This window comes from Rhineura floridana, chromosome 2, assembly GCF_030035675.1.
Source record: "Rhineura floridana isolate rRhiFlo1 chromosome 2, rRhiFlo1.hap2, whole genome shotgun sequence".
NCBI lineage: Eukaryota > Metazoa > Chordata > Lepidosauria > Squamata > Rhineuridae > Rhineura > Rhineura floridana.
In genome coordinates, this window is record NC_084481.1 from 39212970 (window position 1) to 39234127 (window position 21158).

At 49.2% G+C, this 21158-nt stretch overlaps 1 protein-coding gene across 15 annotated transcripts in view; it reads right to left on the reverse strand.

Annotated features, from left to right (window-relative positions):
* The window catches only part of OSBPL6 (oxysterol binding protein like 6), a 167815-nt gene that overhangs the window by 103319 nt on the left and 43338 nt on the right, over positions 1 to 21158 (reverse strand). The window contains exons 1-2 of one of the 15 annotated variants that reach the window (XM_061608351.1): positions 3517 to 3554; positions 2788 to 2859 (exon numbers count right to left, since the gene is read on the reverse strand). The exons of 12 other annotated variants lie outside the window; for them this stretch is intronic. The gene's annotated coding sequence lies outside the window, so the exon portion shown is untranslated. Of the gene's footprint in view, positions 1 to 2684; positions 2764 to 2787; positions 2860 to 3516; positions 3555 to 21158 lie in introns of those variants that run through there. 2 more of the 15 variants (XM_061608350.1, XM_061608352.1) reach the window with 2 other exon arrangements.

Sequence of the window (21158 nt, forward strand, 5' to 3'; positions counted from 1 at the left end):
AAACAAGTACTAATAAATATAAATATAAATTATCATCGTCATCATCATAGTTCAAAGATACTTTCCAGCAAGGCAAAAGCACTTGAGGAGGGCAAAGAGCAGGGTAGAGAGGTCCCCCAATCCTGCTACATACCATACCACAAGTACAGCGGGATCCCAAATGTCATTTTAGGTGCCATGGTATAAACCACTGCTTGCATTTCTGCACCAACAGAGTTTTGCTACTAACAAATCTATGGGCCAGGCTGCATCCTACATCATTACCAGTAACAAAAACCTGCATGTGGAATTTATTAAAGAACCACTTTATGACAGAGATAACAAGATTTTAGAGCTACAAATGTTATTTTTGTCAATGAGGTAAGCAGAAATGACTCAGAACAAGAAAATATTTGTGTAAGAAGCTGGATCACTTCCCTGCTTTTACTATATCTCAAGAAGACAGTGACTCACCAATGCATTTGCTTTGCATACAGAACAATGACTAAGTGCCCCCCCCCAAAAAAAAGCATGGTCAAAATCCTGGCTCACTGAGCCCATTTTCCATTACAGTAATAGAAAAAGCAAGGAAAATGTTCTGCAGAGATATTTCTGTACTCTAATATAATAATTATCATAATACAATACTGAAAATAACATTGTGATTTTCTAACAGGCTCTTAGTTCTGAAAATGGATCACCAGAGTCAAAATAAGATTAAATAGGTTGTAGTCACTGGACTAGATAAGCTGAAATAGAGAGAGAAGAAGGAAAAAAATCTCTACAATTAGAATTGTCATTTTCTGTGTTTTAAAAGAAGATTATAATGATGGCATCTCCTCCTAGTATTATTCTGAAAGGAGGCATCTAAAGAACAAGAGATAGAATTCATAAAATCACAGGCAGGGTGAGCCAACAAAATAGATGTCAAGCAGCCACCAGTAATAACATGAAAAGAAGGAGCTTTCTAAAGTTCATGCAAACCAATAGACAAGTTTTCCCTCCTCAAGTGTCACTGATGGATGCTTTAAGGTTTGACACTAAAAGTGGGCAGAAAATAAAACATGTCAAAATTCTTTACATCTAGGCATTATCTCTCAGGTATTGTTAATGTCAATGCCATTTACAACCTCATAAATCACTGTAGTCTTAAGAGTTTCATGAAACAGATCTGAAGGCAACAAAGACTGGCTCAAGGAATATCTTCCGTGTCAAGCTCTTGAAATGTGAACATCTGTCTACATTTCAGTTTGTAGTATATCAATACAAAACAAGCAGATGCCATGTGGATCCAATGTTACACACACGTATCAAGAGTTTTACATATTTTGTTCAGTACTTGAACAAACCTTGCACTCTGTAAACATGGAGTTAAACAAGAGCTAGAAGAAAACTCTATGAAGCTGCCTTATACCAAATCAGATCCTTGGTGCACCTAGCCCAGTACTGTCAACTCTGACTGGCAAAGGCTTTCCATCCAGACTCTGGGCAGAGAACATTTTCCAATCATGTGCTACTTGCTCCTTTGCACTGGAGATGTCAGGGATTGAACCCAGGATCTTCTGCATCCATAGTGTTTCCTCAGTCAACACTGCGCTATGGTTCCCACCCCCTTATAGGGATGAAACGTTCCCCACTATGTGTAATAACTGCCATGACTCTGGCTTCATCATGTTGGGATGAGCATGAAGAAGCTGTAAGTAAAACCAGCAACTTCCAACCTGAGAAAGGGCTGCTTCTAAATGGCCAGAAAACTGCAAAGCATGCTTGGGAAGTTGCAGAGGTGTAAAAAGTAGGCTTCCTTGTAACTCTAACAAGCTGTCAGACATATGCCAGCTCCAGAGGTCTCTATAGGAACCTCCCTTCATTTCCAAAATTATTGCAAAAGGCTGAGCACAGAATTAACAGGGGCAAGAGGCTCACTGATTGGCAATGAGTTTTCCCAGAAATAAGTCCCACTGACTTGCTTGCAATTAAATGTGCACAGTATTTCTGCTCTTTACTTTGTAAAAGCATGGTCTCATTTCAGACAATCTGGCTACCTAGTAAATGCATTACAGATCATTGTCCACCAGGCTGATTTGCCATATTCTATATGTATACAATTGTTTGCTGCTGGACCTTGTAAGGAGATGTGAATTAGAAGCAAGAGCTGTGCTTTTCAAATACCTACAGGAACATCTGCTCAGCATTCAAGGCAAAGAGGAAACATTTTACCTCAGGAAAAATAGCTGCAGTTTTATAGATTACAGAGAATCTACAACTCATCTTGGGAAATCATCTGGCAATGTGATTCACACCACAGTAAAAGACAACAGAATGAGGATAATTGTTATGAGCCTATGAAAAATAGTTGCCTGGACATATGTAAAATATTAAATGAGAGGCTCCCTAAGCTCTCAAAGATGCCACCATTTGTTGCTTTGACACAATGAGTGAGAGGCAATTGTTATTTACAGTACATGCATGTACTGTAGTATTTAACCAGGGTGACTATGAACTTGTAATTTTAGATTACCAGAAAAGATTCTTGTTCCTAGAATGGACATTATAAATTTAAGAGCCAAGTACGGTACTGACTCAAATAAGGGAAGTGGAGGAGGGAAGTGGGGGCTTGCTCTTAGGTACACTTGAACGTAAGAACCATGGCATCCCCTGATTTACTATAAATCTCTCTTGCAACACTGCAGTGACACTTCTCTGACCTCCTTTGCCTGCAGAGTCACACTTGAAGGACTGAAGATGAGAGTAAGCAATGATGGCTGGATTGACTCATGGGACGGGATGTCCTCCTGGGTATTCACCCACCTTTTGCACATTCCAAACAGAATACTTGTCCCTTCCCAAATCCGGGGGGGGGGGAGAGAAAAGGAAATGACTCTGCAAAAAAAAAAGGAGAGAGACAAACTGCAAGTCTTTTCACCTCCCACATCATCTGAGTACACAGGTATTAATTTTGAATTTGTCCTTATCTTTGAATCCTTATAAAGATAAATGTTTCAGGGCTGTGGAGTCGGAGTCGGAAGCAATTATGGGTGGAGTCGGAGTCGGTAGAAATGTACTGACTCTGACTTCAAAATAAAATTAATATTAATTTATTAATATTAATACATTAATATACATTTGCCATTTATGAAGGAGTCAGAGTCGGAGTCAGACAGTAGAAAAATTAATATACATTTGCCATTTATGAAGGAGTCGGACAGCAGAAAAATAGAGGAGTCGAAGGTTTGACATACCGACTCCACAGTCCTGAATTGTTTAGGCTGTAATTATAACTTGTGTTTGTAACAAGGTGTGAATCTTGTTTTACACACCACAGTTATCAAGCAACCAAATCCTAAAGTCAACTACTGATATTGGAATAGCCCCATTTTGAATCCAAGCCCAAAAATATATTAAATAATGTCTGATGGCTGCTTTTAAGTGATCATTAAGAGCTGCAAACTACTTCTAGTCCTTATGTCTCCCACATTATTTGTCATTAAACATTTTAAATGTTTTAATTTAAGCTCCAGTGAAATCAGTAAGATTTACTTCCAAGTAGTAATTGTATTCTCTCCCTTCCCTCACTTTGGTCCTTCCTTTTGTTTGTTGTATTTGCTGCTTTATTCAACAGACTTTCACCAGCTGTAATTAAAAGCAAAAAATAAAATAAAATAAATGTGGCTGTAACTGACAAAAATTCTTTAATTCCTAAAGGTGTTTGCCAGTTCCTCTGCAATGCTTCAACTGGCATTTTGGTTGTCCCTTTGCTACTTGCTGAGGATATGTTGCTCCAGCAACCTTCCCTAATTATCCTGGGACACTGGGCAAACAAGATTTTCTTCCTAAGCTCTGTGAAGGTCACCCTTGAATTGTGACGCTTGAGCACAGGTTATCATTGCAGCAAGCCAAGTGATCAAGAGCACAGAGCTCTGCTAACATTTCCATCATGGCACAGAATCCTTACTTGCTACAATTAGACGATATTGCTGGGAACTGCTTATAATGCGATTGTGATGCCTACGCTGATCACCAAAAGGGCAGCTTCACAGCATGCCAAATCCCCCATCTTGTAACTGACATCTCCATTAACAATCTATTGTCAATCACTCACTGACAATACTTGGTTTTCACCAAGTCAGAAAAAGTGCAATTAACTCTCCAAGTAGACAGATGAGATTTTGAAAAAGGACCAGGCAGACAGTAGGTAGAAAGAAGGATTTTGTAGCCAACCAGCCCAAGAAAATTCTCTAACATTATTCTTTCCTGTGAAGGCTGATTCTGCTGAAGTTGTGCTTTTCTGGTTTTAATTATTAAGACATCTTTTTAGGCTTTTAAGTGGATAAAATCTTCAAATAAGTTGAGGGTGGGTTTTCTTGCAGTCTGATTTTATCGTTTGAAATAGGGCCCCAAAGTAACATACAAAGGCATGCTGATCCTAAGAACTCATCTTTGCTGCAATCATGCAAACAGTGATTATTTTTATGGACAATGGGGAACACAAAGATTGGTAAAAAGCGGCATGATATTGCTGCACTTGGCAAATGAGACACAGCCATGCAACTCTGGAACCGCTTGTTACTGGCAACCATTAAATTCCCCTTAATAAGATTATACAGGGACGAGAGTGGCTGTATACTATAGCCAGCAGGGATTTTTCGCATTCCGCAATGTTCAATTGAAAATGCTTTTTTTCTTGCCTGCTGTAGCAAATGTAATGCATGTGCTAGATATGGTATGATTTTTTAATTGTATTTTTATTGCTTTTTTATGTCTTATATTGTATTTTATAGTATTACAATTTGAATTCTGCTATCTTTTCGGAGCCTTTTGAAGACTTTCCTCTTTCAACGAGCCTTTTAAGTTGAGACCTGTCCCGGTCTGCGTCTGTGTTAGAATTGCTTTTAATATGTTTTCTTTAATAGTATGATTTTAACTCTTTTTTTTAAAAAAAGATGTTTTTAAAGCTTTTTTAAAAATGTTTTTAGCGTTGTTTTGTTTTAATGTATTTTGAGGTCTTTTTATGATGTTTTAAAGTGTTCTTAGCGTTTCTCTTTGCCGCCTTGGGCTCCTGCTGGGAGGAAGGGTGGGATATAAATCAAATAATAACTAAATAAAATAATAAATAAATAAATAAAATTCAATATAATTCATATTGTAAGTGTTCCTCACAGACATGCCATGATCATGTGGTCCATTGACCACAGTTTGGAAACCACTCATTTAGATTAAGGCTGCAATCCTATACCCATTTATCTGGGACTGGGAGTAAGCCTTATTAACGTAAAAATACTTACTCGGAATATACATGTATAGTACTGAACTGTGACACTTTTTGGCAGGAAGAATTAAGATTTCCTGAGTACAGATAAATGTTCTTTCATTTGGTAGAAAGTGTTTTAACTTTGGTGCTCTTGATATTTTTGGGTCTTTTAACTAACAGAATTAAATTGTATAAATTATACAGCCACAAGAGTGGCTGTATACTATAGCCAGCATGGATTTTTCACATTCCACAATGTTAAATTGAAAATACCCTCATGCCATTCTGATGCTTCCCATATGCTCATTTCAAAACAAAACCTTACAAAACTTATAGTCCTAAACTCAGAAACACTTGCTTAACAACCGTCTTAAGTTGTCACACCGATACACAAAAGAGAGAATTGAGACTCCAAAATGTAAAACAAAAGGGGGAAAAAAGACCCCGATGGACTTTTTTCTGGCAGTAGCCTCCTAATTTGTTGAAATTCATTAAAAATCAGCCATTTTCACAGAGTACCTGTAATCCTATTACTGACCTTGCCCCATAGTCTGACCTTCATCTTCTGCAGTTTAAAAGTTAAAAATATGCCTGGCTGATTTTTAATTAATTTAAGAAATTTTGGCTTGAACTCAGTGATAGTGTTGGGCATGCTCAGTAAGAACCAACTGTCAGTGTTCTAAAAGCCAGACTCACAGCTGTTTGGCTTGACTAATCAGGTGGCCACACCCACATCAGACATTTATTTCACTTTAGACAGTCATGGCTTCCCCCAAAGAATAGTGGGAAATGTAGTTTGTGAAGGGCGCTGAGAATTGTTAGGAGACTCCTATTCCCCTAAAAAAGCTCCAGTGACCAGAGTGATTTAACAGTCAGCCCATCTTCTGGGGATTGTAGCTTTGTGAGGGGAATAGGGCACCTCCTAGCAACTCTCAGCATCCTTCACAAACTACACTTCCCAGGATTCTTTAGGAGAAGTCATGACTGTCTAAAGTAAAATAAAAGTCTGGTGTGGATGCAGCCAGTGACAGCTTTGGTTTAAATTTGAGTGGGAGGCTACATGTGCCTACTGTAGAATAAAAAGGTGGGGGAACCCCTGAAAAAGAACAATACTGTTCACATTGTTTTCCTTTTGGAAAGAAAAGGGGCTTCCCCTCTGCCCAGTGCCCACCCATCCAATCTCCTCCCCTCCCTCTCCTTCTCTCCCCCTCCCTGACTCTTCCCCAGGTCAGTTTCACCTATTCTAAGCATGATTGTACAGAAGTAAATCCCACTGGACTCAATGAGTATGCAAATGATCAAACCTGCCCTCCGCTCCTCCTCCCTCCAGCCCCCCCTCCCTCCTCCTTTCATCTCCTCCCCCCAACAGTCAGTTTTACCTATCCTAAGCATAATTGTATGTTAGTAAATCTCATTGAACTCAATAAGTATGCAAATGACTACGAAGAACTCCAAAATAATCTCACAAACTAGGTGAACAGGCACTAAAATAACACATGAAGTTCAATGTAAGTGAGTGCAAAATTATCTATATTGGATCAAAGAACCCTAATTTCAAACATCACATGGGGTCTAGGAAGAAGATCTTGAACTGGGAGACAGTTCCATGAAAAAGCTGAGCCACGGTGCAGCAACTAGGAAAATGGAGAATTCCACACTAGGGACAGTAACATTGCCAGTATCGTGCCTTTATGGTACAGCCACACTTAAAATAGAATCCAGCATTTCTCAGATGGTGGGGTGACAACCAGTTGTGGGCCTCAGTCCACTTTCCATTGAGCTCCAGAACTCCCGCTCCGCAAGGTACTTACCGTCGCAGGGCGAGATTTGCGGCCCGGGATTGAAGCCCTACAAGGAAGGGTAGGTGCGCCAGGACTGGCGTGATGCCATCAAGGTGCGCCGCGGATGACAGGCGGCCGAGCCTATTTAAGCTCGCGCCGGCCCCTCAGCCACCTCTTCTCTTCTTCGGCAGCCTGAGCTTCATTGGAGAGCATCAGGCTGTGGATCGACGGGCGCCATTTTAGACGGCACGATCGCGGCGTGCGCCATTTTGTTTTTGCAGCTCCAGGACTTATTTCAGCAGGGAAGATCTTCTGGAGTTTTTCGGGCCCTTTAGCCAGGCGGAGGCTGCGGCCTGGCCTTCCCTTATGAGGCCCGCTCCTTCATGTGGCCCAGTTTTTGGGCCGTTAGCCAGGCGGAGGCTGCGGCCTCGGGCCTTCCTCTTACGAGGCCCGCCTGCTCCTTCACGAGGCCCATCTACCAGGCCTTTCAGCCTGTCCCCATACCCAGTGGGTGGGGTTTATCGGCCATTTCTCCCCACTAGGGAGCGTTCAACAGATAACCCGGCCTCAAGTAAGCCTCTTTCTGGGCCTCTTGGTCAGTCCCCCCCCCTCGGGTGGGCTTGGTAGCCTTGCGTGGCTGCTTCGGGCCTAGGCAGAGCACTTTCGCAATAATGCCACCTAAAAAAGGGCAGGGGGGCCGAAGGGAAAGGGCAGGCCCCCTAGAGGGGGTGTCTTGGTGCCCCCTCCCAGGGCTGCCAGTGCAGGGGATGAAGAGCCACCTTGGGCTGCCATCCTGGCACGCCTGGAAGCATTGGAAGGGGATCCCTCACGGCGTCCTGCCACTGATCATTTAGTTGCTGCCACAGCTCACATCCCCCCTGCAAAGCGGGCTAGGGGGAGGGGTCCATAGATCTCTGGCGTGGAATCTAATGCCCATACCGCCACGGCCTCTTCCTCTCACCAAATCACCGCCATTCGGGTGGCTGCTGCCACGGCCCACAACCCCTATGCTAAACAGTTTACAGGCAGGCGCCAGCAGAATGCGACCCCCGCTGTTACCGTCCATACACCCCTGGTATCTTCCTCTCTGCGAGCCACCCTTGATCGGGTGGCTGCTATTCCGGCTAATCCCCTTGCTAAGCGGGTTAGGGGGAAGAGTCAACAACAGCCGAACTCAGGAGTCAGTGACCATTCAGTTTCTGCTGCAGATGACACTAACCATGCTTTGAATTTGATTGTAGCTCGTTTGGATGCCCTCGAGGCGGGGCCCAGCAGGCTGGCTGGGGTGGCGACTAATTCTGACCAAGCAGGGGCTACGACTCAACAGTCGTCGCGGGATGCTGGATCTGGGGATAGCTTGGGTGAGTGTGCCAAGGCCAGCTCACTGTCATGGCCCCGTCAGAGGACTCCTCAGATGAGGACGACTCGGGAGTAACAGCAGCAGACCCAGGAGCAGCAGGAGACACGGAGGAGCCTCCTGAGAATCCAGCTCCTTCTGCCCCTCAGCTGCAGAGCACCCCAGGGACAGCAGAGGCCCTGCAGCCAGACACAGACAGTGAACAGGATACTCCCCCTCACCTGCAGAACGTAGACAGCAGAAGGTCAGGCAGAAGAGAGGCAGGCCTGTCTCCTTAAGGCCCAAACGCTGAGGGCTCACATCTGCTGTCCATCCTGCTCTTTATAAGGCACACCTTGGCTGCAGCTTGTTGCTGACTGCAACGTCAGGCGTGGCTTTGTGTAGACCTAGTTTCCCTGCAGCATCTCTTTGACTGACCTCCTTGGCAATTGATCCCGGACCTCCACTGACCTCGCTTCTGGACTTCTGACTCGGCAAGTACGCTTCGGATAGGCCTGGCAGATTTACAACCCGACTGCTGGCTAAGGACTTTCCTTCCCTGCCAAAGACCCAGGAATTTCCAGCCCCCCCTGACACTGCTGATGCAGTGTAGAGCTGACAGTTTGCAGTCAGCGCAAACAAAGCAGGCAACAAAAGAGTGGGGGAAGTGCTGACCATGGAGCAACTCCAGCAGGAAAACTTGCTCCTGCGCTCACAAGTAGACCAGCTGTTGTTGGCCGTCCAAGGCTTGCAAACCCAGCTAGCAGCAGCCCCACCCCCTCTCCCTACAGGGAGAGCCAAGTGCCCTGTGACTCTCCCAGAGAAATTTACTGGGGCTTCCGACCAGCTCTCAGCCTTCTTGGCCCAGGCCCAGCTCTTCATGGAGTTACGCCCAAAGGCCTTCCCAGATGATAAGACCCGGGTGGGATTCTTGATTAACCTCTGCACCGGGGCGGCAGCTAGATGGGCCACGCCCCTGCTCCTCGAGCGGAGCCCCGTGCTCAACGACCTAGCCGCCTTCACCAGAGAACTGAAGGCTATGTTCGAGGACCCAGTCCAATCTGCCACAGCCAACCGCCGGATACGCAGGCTGCGGCAAGGCCGACGCCCCTTGGGGGAATATGTAACAGACTTTCATCTATTGCAACAAACCCTGGGCTGGAACGAAGCCGCTCTCATGGACCAGTTTCAGGAGGGGCTGTCGGATGACCTCCTGGATGAGCTAGCTAGGGTGGAGCGCCCTGGAACCCTGCAAGCCCTCATACGCCTGTGTCTCCAGATTGACGGGAGGCTGGAAAGCAGGAGTGCTGCCAACCAACCCCGGCCAGTCTACAGAGCATCAGCCCCAGTGGCTGGGCCCTTGGAGCCTGTCGGCAAGGACCCTACACCCCCGGCAGAACCGATGCAGCTGGGAGGAGCTCGGCCACGTCTCTCTGCGGCCGAAAAGCTGCGACGCCGGCAACAGGGCCTCTGCCTGTATTGCGGGACCCCAGGACATTTTGCAGCCCAGTGTTCCGTGAAACGACCCACAGCCCCTGCCTTGGGAAACGCCCATGCCCCGGCCTTCACAGGCCCCTGAGCCGGGGCACCCTCATGGTTCAAGGGGCCTGCCACCTCAGTTCCTCACCGCCCAAGCATCTGACCGTGTTGATCGCACTGACAGTCCCCGGAAGGGGGACCCTACAAGTACCCGCCATGCTGGACTCAGGATCCACCAGCAATTTTATGGACGTATCCTTTGCCAAGCTCCACCGGGTTCCTAGTCAACCCATTCACCGCCCCCTCCTGGTGGAGACTATTGATGGCTGGCTTCTCACCTCAGGCCCTGTAGTACAGGAGACAGTGCCGCTTGACATGGCCCTGGGGGAGCACGAGGAAAGCCTCCAGTTCTACCTGGCTGCCGCACCCCACTTCCCGGTCGTCCTGGGCCTGGCATGGCTCCAGCGGCCTGAGCCCATCATCCAGTGGTCCACGGGCCGACTGACCCTCGGATCCCCCTATTGCCAAGCCAACTGCTGGAGGCTGAAGGAGCGCATCCTGATGACCCAGGAGGCAAGCTCCGTGCCCGAGGCCTTACCGGAACAGTACCGGGAGTTTGCAGATGTGTTTGGGAAGCAAGAGGCAGACCAGTTGCCGCCCCATCGTCCTTACGACTGTCCCATTGACCTGCTCCCCGGAGCCAAGATTCCCGTGGGCCGGCTTTATTCCCTGTCAGAACCCGAACTGGCAGCCCTCAGAGTTCCTCGACAAGAACCTGCACCGAGGGTTCATTCGCCCTTCCACGTCCCCTGCAGCCGCCCCTGTCCTCTTTGTCAAAAAGAAATGTGGGGAACTCCGGCTGTGCAATGACTACCGCGCCCTCAACCAGATTACAGTTCGGAATCGCTACCCTCTGCCCCTGATCCCAGAACTGTTAGAGCGGCTGCGGGGCGCTCGTATTTTCACCAAACTAGACCTGAGAGGGGCCTACAACCTGGTGCGTATGCGGGAGGGCGATGAGTGGAAGACGGCCTTCCGCACCCGTTATGGGCACTTCGAGTACACCACTGTGATGCCGTTTGGCTTGTGCAACGCCCCTGCCGTCTTCCAGCACTTCATGAACGACATCTTCCGGGACCTCCTAGACCGCTTCCTGGTGATCTACTTGGATGACATCCTGATCTACTCGCGGAACCCCTCGGAACATAAGGAGCACGTTCGAGCGGTGCTGCAGTGCCTGCGGGAGCGCCGCCTCTTCGCCAAGCTCGAAAAATGCACCTTTGACCTCACGACCGTGGATTTCCTAGGCCATCGGATCTCGTCCTCAGGTATCCAGATGGACCCCGCCAAAATTGAGACCATCCTCCACTGGGCAGCTCCGCGAAGCCCCAAAGATGTGTAGCGCTTCTTGGGCTTCGCCAACTATTACCGCCTGTTCATCTCCCACTTCTCCGAACTCACCACGCCCATATCAGACCTGCTTCGAGGCAAAGAGAAGTTTGTTTGGACCGAGGCCGCTCAACAGGCCTTCCGGCGCCTCCAACACGCCTTTACATCTGAACCCATCCTCCAGCAACCTGACCCTACCCGACCTTACATAGTGGAGGCCGATGCATCGGATAAGGCAGTGGCAGCGGTCCTACTTCAGCCGGTGGGGAGCAAGCAGTCCCTGCTCCCCTGTGCGTTCCACTCCCGGAAACTCAACGCTTCGGAACAGAACTAAACCATTTGGGAGAAGGAGTTACTGTCCATCAAAGTAGCCTTCGAGACCTGGCGTCATCTCCTGGAAGGGGCACGCCATCCGGTCCAGGTACGAACAGACCACCGAAACCTGGAGCACCTGCAAAGCGCCCGACGGCTGAACCAACGTCAGATCCGGTGGTCCCTGTTTTTCTCCCGGTTCCAGTTCACGGTCACCTACCTCCCTGGCCGCCGAAACACCCTAGCAGACGCGCTCTCTCGCAAGCCAGAATATCGAGCCGAGCAGGTCGATCGCCCCCTTCGCCCAATTCTTCGCCCAGAGAACTTCGCCGCTACCCACCAGCCGCAACCCCTCCTGGACCGGGTGCAGGAACAGCAGCAAAAGGACCCCTACGCCCTGGCCCGGCAGCGAGAGCTCCAGTCAGGGATGCCCGCCCAGGACAGCCCCTTTTCCTTGCAGCAGGGCCTCTTGTATCACCGGAACCGGTTGTACATTCCCCCGGGAGCTCTGCGGGGAGAGGTGCTCCACCTCTGCCATGACAGCCAGCCGGCAGGGCATTTTGGAACGTATAAAACCCTCCACCTGGTCCTACGGGATTTCTGGTGGCCCCGGGTCCAAGCGGACGTCAAGGACTATGTAGCGGCCTGTGATACCTGCCAGCGAGCCAAGAGCCACCCCGGCAAGCCCCCGGGGCTCCTGCTCCCACTGCCTACCCCCCCCGGGCCCTGGCGCTCGGTCTCCCTGGATTTTATCACGGACTTACCGGCCTCCCGGGGAATGACCACCATCCTCGTAGTCGTAGACCTGTTCACCAAGATGGCCCATTTCCTCCCCTGTGCCGGACTACCCTCTGCCCCAGAAACTGCGCAACTGTTCTTGACCCAGGTTTTCCAGTTACACGGCCTCCCCGACCACCTGATCTCTGACCGAGGAGCCCAGTTCACTGCCCGGTTCTGGCAGACTCTGTTTCGGGCCCTGAACGTCCAGATCCACTTGTCCTCCGCCCACCACCCTCAATCAGATGGACAAACAGAACGTACCAACGCCACCGTCGAACAATACCTGCGGTGTTACACCTGCTTCCAACAGGACAATTGGGTGGATCTGTTACCGCTGGCGGAGTTCGCTTATAATAACTCCGTGCATGCCTCCACGCACCAGACCCCGTTCTTTGCCTCTTACGGCTACCACCCCCGATTCTTCCCCTCAGTGCGACCCCCGTCGCCGGTCCCCGCTGCGGATGTCATGCTGCAGGAGTTGCAGGCCCTGCAGGCAGTCCTGAAGGAGCAGCTGGAGCAGGCCAAGGACGCGTATAAGCGCTTTGCTGACCGCCACCGCCAACCAGGCCCGCCGCTGAAGGTAGGCGACCGGGTATGGCTCTCAACCAAATTCCTGCGTTCGCAACGGCCGTCTCACAAGCTAGAGGCTCGGAATGCAGGTCCCTTCCGGATCACCCAGCAAATTAACCCGGTGGCGTTCCGGCTCCAACTCCCTGCCTCCTTCCGCATTCACCCTGTCTTCCATAGATCACTGCTGACTCCCGCTGTCCCGCCTCACCCCTTGAGTAGTAAACCGCCGCCCCCGCCACCAATATAAGTCAACTGGGAGGAGGAATTTGAAGTGGCACAGATCCTGGACTCCCGGAGGCATCGGGGCCGCCTCCAGTACCTCACAGACTGGCAGGGGTACGGCCCTGAGGAACGCTCGTGGGAAGAGGCGACGCAGGTGCATGCCGCTCGTCTGGTCCGGCGCTTCCACCAGCGCTACCCGGATAAGCCAGGCCCTGGTGGGAGGCGGAGGGTTGGTCGTGGGGCGGGGGATAGTGTCATGGCCCCGTCAGAGGACTCCTCAGATGAGGATGACTCGGGAGTAACAGCAGCAGACCCAGGAGCAGCAGGAGACACGGAGGAGCCTCCTGAGAATCCAGCTCCTTCTGCCCCTCAGCTGCAGAGCACCCCAGGGACAGCAGAGGCCCTGCAGCCAGACACAGACAGTGAACAGGATACTCCCCCCTCACCTGCAGAACGTAGACAGCAGAAGGTCAGGCAGAAGAGAGGCAGGCCTGTCTCCTTAAGGCCCAAACGCTGAGGGCTCACACCTGCTGTCCATCCTGCTCTTTATAAGGCACACCTTGGCTGCAGCTTGTTGCTGACTGCAACGTCAGGCGTGGCTTTGTGTAGACCTAGTTTCCCTGCAGCATCTCTTTGACTGACCTCCTTGGCAATTGATCCCGGACCTCCACTGACCTCGCTTCTGGACTTCTGACTCGGCAAGTACGCTTTGGATAGGCCTGGCAGATTTACAACCCGACTGCTGGCTAAGGACTTTCCTTCCCTGCCAAAGACCCAGGAATTTCCAGCCCCCCCTGACACTGCTGATGCAGTGTAGAGCTGACACTCACAAGGACCAGGTCCCGTGTGGGGTTGGCCTACATGGGGTTACCCATATTGGGGGCCAGGGCAGGCTTGGCCCTTCTCAGCACCGGTTGGGGCTGTGGATGAGGAACAGGCTGTATCGGAACCCCCAGGGGTGGGCTATCAAGGCCAGCAACCCACCTCACTACAGGCTTGTGACCAGGTGTGGGGATCCTCACTGATTGAAACTGCGGCAGGGGAATCAGTTTTCCCGCGTCCCGCTCCTCCATCTGGTGTTAACCCAATGGCGACTTCAACTGACCCCCTGGGGCATATTAGTGAAGGAGCTCTTCCTTTTGGAGAGACTTCTGACCCCTTAGGGTTTCACTTGCTGCCGGCAACCAGGGAAAGGATATGGACAGGTGACTACATCGATCTATTTTCCCTGTTGTATAGGGAGCCTGTGAGGAAAGAAAAGGAGAAAGGGGAAGACACGGAAGGGGACAAGCCTAAAAGGCGCAGGGTAGAACGTAATTGGGCCAACTGGCTTCCTGCTTTCTTGACTTATCTGGGGGTAATCTTGCAAAAGCAGCCACAGAAGTGCTCTGTCATGATTAAATATCTTGACATCATTTGTAGAGCATACACAGAGTTCCAGGGTGTGGCTTGGCTTTCATACGATGAGCCCTCGTATGAGGGCTGCATATGACACTTCCCTCCCCTGGGATAAGAAGGAGGCTGACCTGTGGTTACAGTTCATATCTCATTTGAGGCCATCACCCGGTGACAGAACCGATAGCGGCCACCTTCTGACCAGGCAATCACCATTCCCCCCTGCCCACGGGACCGCGGGCCAGGGGGTTCAATCCCGCCTGCTCTGCTGGGAGTTCAGCTCCCGTGGTTCCTGCAGTCGCAGCTCATGCCGGTTTAGGCACGAGTGTTTTATGTGTGGCGGACAACATGCCTGCACTGCCTGCCCCAGGAGACGTTTCTTTAGGGGTGGGAATAGAGATCCCCCCGGCCCCAGGAGGCAAGGGCCTCAAAGGGCAACTCAAGGAAAAGGGCCCCAGCCCAGTTAAGTTGCCAGAGTTACGGCGTTTGTTGGAGTTTTACCCCTCAGTTAAAGATGCTCAGTTTCTCTTGGAAAGTTTTACTTTGGGGTTTCGGATCCCTTACACTGGACCTTGGCGCGCATTCCGGTCCAAGAACTTTAAGTCTGTCTTGGGCATGGAACAGGTAGTCCAGGAGAAGATAGACAAGGAAAGGAAGGCTGGCAGGGTTTTAGGCCCCTTCCCTTTACCACCCACTGCCTCCCTACGTGTCTCTCCTCTGGGCATTGTTCCAAAGAAAACACCTGGTGAGTTCCGTCTAATCCATCATCTCTCCTATCCCCATGGCCGGTCAGTAAATGATTTTATCCCACATCACCTCTGTTCGGTGCGCTACACCCCATTTGACTGTGCAGTTACCATGGTCAGGGGCTGTGGGATCGGTGCCCTGATGGGGAAATGTGATATAAAATCAGCATTCCACCTCCTCCCTGTCCATCCTGAGGATTTCGAATTGTTAGGGTTTGCTTTTGCGAACAAATTTTATGTGGACCGAGCATTGCCCATGGGCTGTTCGATTTCTTGCTCAGTATTTGAGCGTTTCAGTTCTTTCCTGGAATGGGCTGTCAGGAGGCGGTCTGGTTCTAAATCAGTGATTCATTATTTAGATGATTTTCTGTTTGCTGGCCGTGCATACACTGGCGATTGTAAGGATCTTATGGATCACTTCGCTGGGTTATCTGAAGACCTAGGAGTCCCGCTGGCGGAAGGAAAAACTGAGGGCCCATCCCCTATTATTACTTTTTTAGGCATTGAAATAGATACTTTGGCCCAATGCTGCAGGCTCCCACTGGAGAAGTTAGACTTGTTAAAAAGAAAGGTAGCACAAGTTCTTGCCTCCAGAAAGGCAACCCTGCTTTCTCTTCAAGAGCTAGCCGGTTCATTGAACTTTGCTTGCAGCGTAGTAGCACATGGGCGCGCCTTCCTTCGACGGGTATATGAGGCTATGTCAGGACTATCTCATCCCCGTCACCATGTTAGGGTTTCAGCAGCCCTCAAAGCGGACCTGACAGTCTGGTCTACGTTTTTGCAGGAGTTTAATGGGGTTTCTTTTTGGAGGCAGGACCGCCTCCTGGAGGCTGAACTGCAGGTGCACTCAGACGCTTTTGGGTCTTTTGGATTTGGGGTTATTTTAAATGAATTATGGTGCCGTGGTAGCTGGCCACAGACCTGCGTACAAGAGGGTTTAGTTAGGGATTTGACCCTCCTGGAATTCTTTCCAATAGTGGCAGCAGTGTATCTTTGGCCGAATAGGTTTCAGGATACCACAGTCCATTTTTGGTGCGATAACTTGGCCACGGTGCACGTGATCAATTTGTTGTCATCAAGGAATCCTAGGGTCATGCACCTAGTGCACGCCTTTGTTTTACACTGTCTCCGATTTAATATATTGTTCCTGGCACGCCACGTCCCTGGTATTGATAATAGTATTGCTGATGCTCTGTCATGGAACCAGATGGAGAGATTTCGACAGCTGGCACTGTGGGCCAGCGCTCAGCCAGATGTGGTACCGCCAGAATTATGGGAGATTGGCGTCTTGAATCTGAACAGGCAATAACCCTATTCATTGCGCCCAGCACTATGGCCAGCTACCAAAGATCAGGTAGGGAGCTTTTGGCTTTCAGGGCTGAAAGGGGATATGTACAGCAATGGCCAGTCCCAGTGGAACACCTCATTGAGTTTTGTGTAGAAGGCAGGAGGAAGGGCCTTGCAGTCAAGACTATTAGAGGTAAGCTTTCCGGCCTTTCCTTTTTAGCCAAGTCTCGGGGATTTCAGGATTTCTCGAACGACTTCCGCATACGTAGGATGTTGGAAGGTTGGACCCGGGGGCACATCGTGGCTCTGGATGCCCGCTCCCCTATTCACCCAGAAGTTCTTCAGGGACTTCAGCTGCAGTGGGAGGTTCTATGCACTTCCACTTTTGAGGCACGGTTATTCCATGCTACCACACTCACACTTTTCTTTGGAGCATTCCGGATCAGCGAGGTGGTGGCCGGGTCCAAGGCTGATTCTTCCTTCCGGGCTCTGTTGATATCTGACCTCAGTTGGCGGAATGAGCAGGCCCTACTACGACTATGATGGTCAAAGACTGACCAGCGTAGGAAGGGACGGGTGGTTTTGCTTTCTCCGACACTGAATAGTGGCATTTGCCCAGTGGCTGCCTTGCAGATTTTCGTGGCCATGACGGGCCAACAACCTGGATATCTTTTCGTTCATCAGGATGGCACACCCCTCTCTAAATTCCAATTCTGGGCATTGACTAGGATGGCCCTTGCTAATTTGGGGCTTGACCCTCGGTTATTCGGGACTCACTCCTTCCGTATTGGTGCAGCTTCTACAGCCGCATGCCTGGGCTTTTCACAAGAGCAACTGCAGGCACTGGGGAGGTGGCGTTCCAATGCTTATAGGTCTTATGTTAGGCCATTCCAAGGGATTCGAAACACTCAGCCTTGAAGTTTTGTTATTGTTTTTACAAGTTCTACTGTTTGTTTTGGCAGGCCACTGGAGGGGAGACGGAAGAGCGCGCATCCTTCTTTGAGGCCATAGTATGGTCTTTTGGGCAGGCCGCAGGGCGGCGAACTCACGTGTTGGCACACAGCTGGGGCTTAGCCAGTGGGCCACAGTGCAGTGGCTGGGCTGCCGAGGGATGCGATGGGACGGGCTCCTTCCTACGCTTTTCCGTTCTGCAGTGGTTCGTGAGGTACCACAGTTTTTGGTCATTCACCTCAGCGGTAATGACCTGGGGATGCTGAGAGGCAGGGCTCTTATTGAGCAGGCGTGTGCTGACTTCCGGGCCATCGAAGGACGCTGGCCAGGAGTGCGCTTGGTGTGGTCTAATATTTTACCCCGTAGGCAGTGGAATTGCATAGGTGACCCTAGGGGCATAAATAGGACCCGTAAGAAAGTCAATAGGCAGCTCGGGCTGGCTCTTTTGGGCTCTGGTGGGTCAGTCATACACCATCCAGAGATAAGACACAGTAGGTTAGAACTATATAGGTCAGATGGAGTCAATATGACAGATATGGGTAATAACATCCTTTTGGGGGACCTGCAGGGGGGTTTACATGAGTTGCTCAGCTGTGGGGTAAGTTGGGACTAAACTGAGGGTTGTCCCCTCTTTGGTGGCAAGGAAGTGCGGGAAAGGTTAAAGGTGAAGGGCAGCTAGGTGACACCATTAGGCACCTTTGGAGGTGACTGGCGGTTCCGGAGGCCTGCAGCTCCGGGTTATACGGCCTGAGGGCAGGATACGGGTCGCCTTTGGGGCCAACATGTCTCATCCACTCGGAGTTTCAGGGCACCGGGGGCAGGCGGTGACGCAGGTTGGCCTTCCTACACACCCTATGGGTGTGGTCAGGGCAAGGGGTTGGCAGATTGGCAGCCCCTTGCCTGGCAGGGGTTGAATCGCCCCAAGCAGGCTTTGCCTGACTCACCAGGAGAATCCCGCACTGATGTTCCCCTCTGCAGGTTCATTATACAATGTGAATTTGGTTAATAAAGTGGCCCGTTATTTAACCCAAATATATATTGTGTCTGTGTCTTATTTCACCCCTGGGCTGCAACTGCAGCCAACCCAATGCCACGTACTGCACCTTTCCTGCCCCCACCACTCATGCTAGAGTCTTTTGTATGGATTGACATAAACACCAGCAGACCCCCTACATTCACAGTGGATAGACATGTGTAGCAGCGGGTTAGGTAATGGGGGTGTAGTATGCAAATTTGGATGGGTAAAAAGCAAGGAAAGACAGGGGGAGAGAGAAAACAAGTGATGGGTGGACAGAGTGGCTGGCTGAGTGTGAGAGAAGTAGAAGAAAGAACAAGAAGGAGGAAGGCAAAGAGGATAGACTGACTGAGGGAGAGGAAAAGAAGTGCCTTCACTCTCTCATTACTACACCCCAATTCCGCCTTCCTTCACATCTTATTTCAAAAAAGAAATATTCTAGATATCGATACAAAATGTCAGTACTTGCCAGTTAATTATCCCAAACTGCCTCCATTTTGTGACTGACATCATCCCTTCACCATTATTTTGGGTATGCCACAGTAATTTTCAGCTTTCTCAAGCTGGCCCTGTGAGTAGAAAGTTTGAGAACGCCAGCTGTATTCAGCTCTGGTGGCCCCACATCAAACAGTGCAATGTGAAGATGGAAAGAGTTCATAAAAGGGCAACCAAAATTATCAGCAGTACATGCCCTAGGAGAGGCCACATCGTGGGGGGGAGAGACAATTAAGAGAAGGAACATGATAAGATATTTATAAAATTATGCACTCTGTGGATAGAGAGAAATCCCCCCCTCGTAAAATACCAACTCAGGACCATCCTACGATATTGATTGGCAGAATATTAGGAAAGGTAAAAGAAAGTAATTTTTCACACATTGTGGTTGCAGAATTGGTTTGACTTTTTTAGCAGAGTAAGAATTATTTTGTTCCACTTTATTGGACACAGATAGTGAAATGAGAAATGGGACCTAAAACATTGGGGGCCATAGATATGGGACCGAGAATACAGAACACAGAGGAGAAATGGGGTTCCTATTTTCCAACTGCACTAGTTAATTGAAATAGCCAGAGTAACATATTACAAATCTGTGAGGACATCAGTTGTGAAGGCTTTCAACTAGAAAATAGAATGTATCCAAACTCGCCCCACAAACAGAAATGAATAACTGACAGCCATTATATAACTAACAGGAGCTGAGAAAGGTCCGGTTCGGAATAAACCTCCCCCCTGGGATAAAAACCAAAGAAATGATGAAATTTTAAAAGGGGTAGGCCTAGAAGTAGGCATTGTGAGAGCAGGGGCACAGGATATAAATTCAGAAGAGCAAAATTACCACAGGCCTAACCACAAGTGCCAAAGACACTTGAAGAGAGACACTGCTTACAAGTGCCTGTACGCTAATGCTAGGAGCCTCCGAACCAAGATGGGAGAACTGGAGTGCTTGGTCTTAGAGGAGAGCATTGATATAGTGAGCATAACCGAGACCTGGTGGAATGGAGAAAACCAGTGGGATACGGTTATCCCTGGATATAAACTATATCGGAAGGACAGGGAAGGACGTATTGGTGGCGGAGTCGCTCTATACATGAAAGAAGGCATTGAATCCAGCAAGCTCGAAACCCCAAAAGAGGCAGACTCCTCCACAGAATCGTTGTGGGTGGTGATACCGTGCCCCAGGAGGGACTTAATACTGAGAACGATCTATCGTCCCCCTGATCAAAATACTCAGGGAGACCTTGAGATGAGATATGAAATTGAGGAAGCATCCAAACTAGGAAATGTGGTAGTAATGGGTGACTTCAACTACCCGGACATAGACTGGCTGCATATGTGTTCCAGTCATGACAAAGAAGCAAAGTTTCTAGATATTCTAAATGACTATTCCCTAGACCAGTTGGTCATGGAACCGACCAGAGGGACGGCAACCCTGGACTTAATCCTCAGTGGGGACCGGGACCTGGTGCAAGATGTAAGTGTTGTTGAACCGATTGGGAGCAGTGACCACAGTGCTATTAAATTAAACATACATGTAACTGGCCAATTGCCAAGAAAATCCAACACGGTCACATTTCACTTCAAAAGAGGAAACTTCACAAAAATGAGGGGATTGGTAAAAAGAAAGCTGAAAAACAAAGTCCAGAGGGTCACATCACTCGAAAATGCTTGGAAGTTGTTTAAAAACACTATATTAGAAGCTCAACTGGAGTGCATACCGCAGATCTGAAAAGGTACCACCAGGGCCAAGAAGATGCCAGCATGGTTAACAAGCAAAGTCAAGGAAGCTCTTAGAGGCAAAAAGTCTTCCTTCAAAAAATGGAAGTCTTGTCCAAATGATGAAAATAAAAAAGAACACAAACTCTGGCAAAAGAAATGCAAGAAGACAATAAGGGATGCTAAAAAAGAATTTGAGGAGCACATTGCTAAGATCATAAAAACCAACAACAAAAAATTCTATAAATACATTCAAAGCAGGAGACCATCTAGGGAGGCGATTGGACCCTTGGATGATAAGGGAGTCAAAGGTGTACTAAAGAACAATAAGGAGATTGCAGAGAAGCTAAATGAATTCTTTGCATCTGTCTTCACAGTGGAAGATATAGGGCAGATCCCTGAACCTGAACTAACATTTGCAGGAAGGGATTCTGAGGAACTGAGACAAATAGTG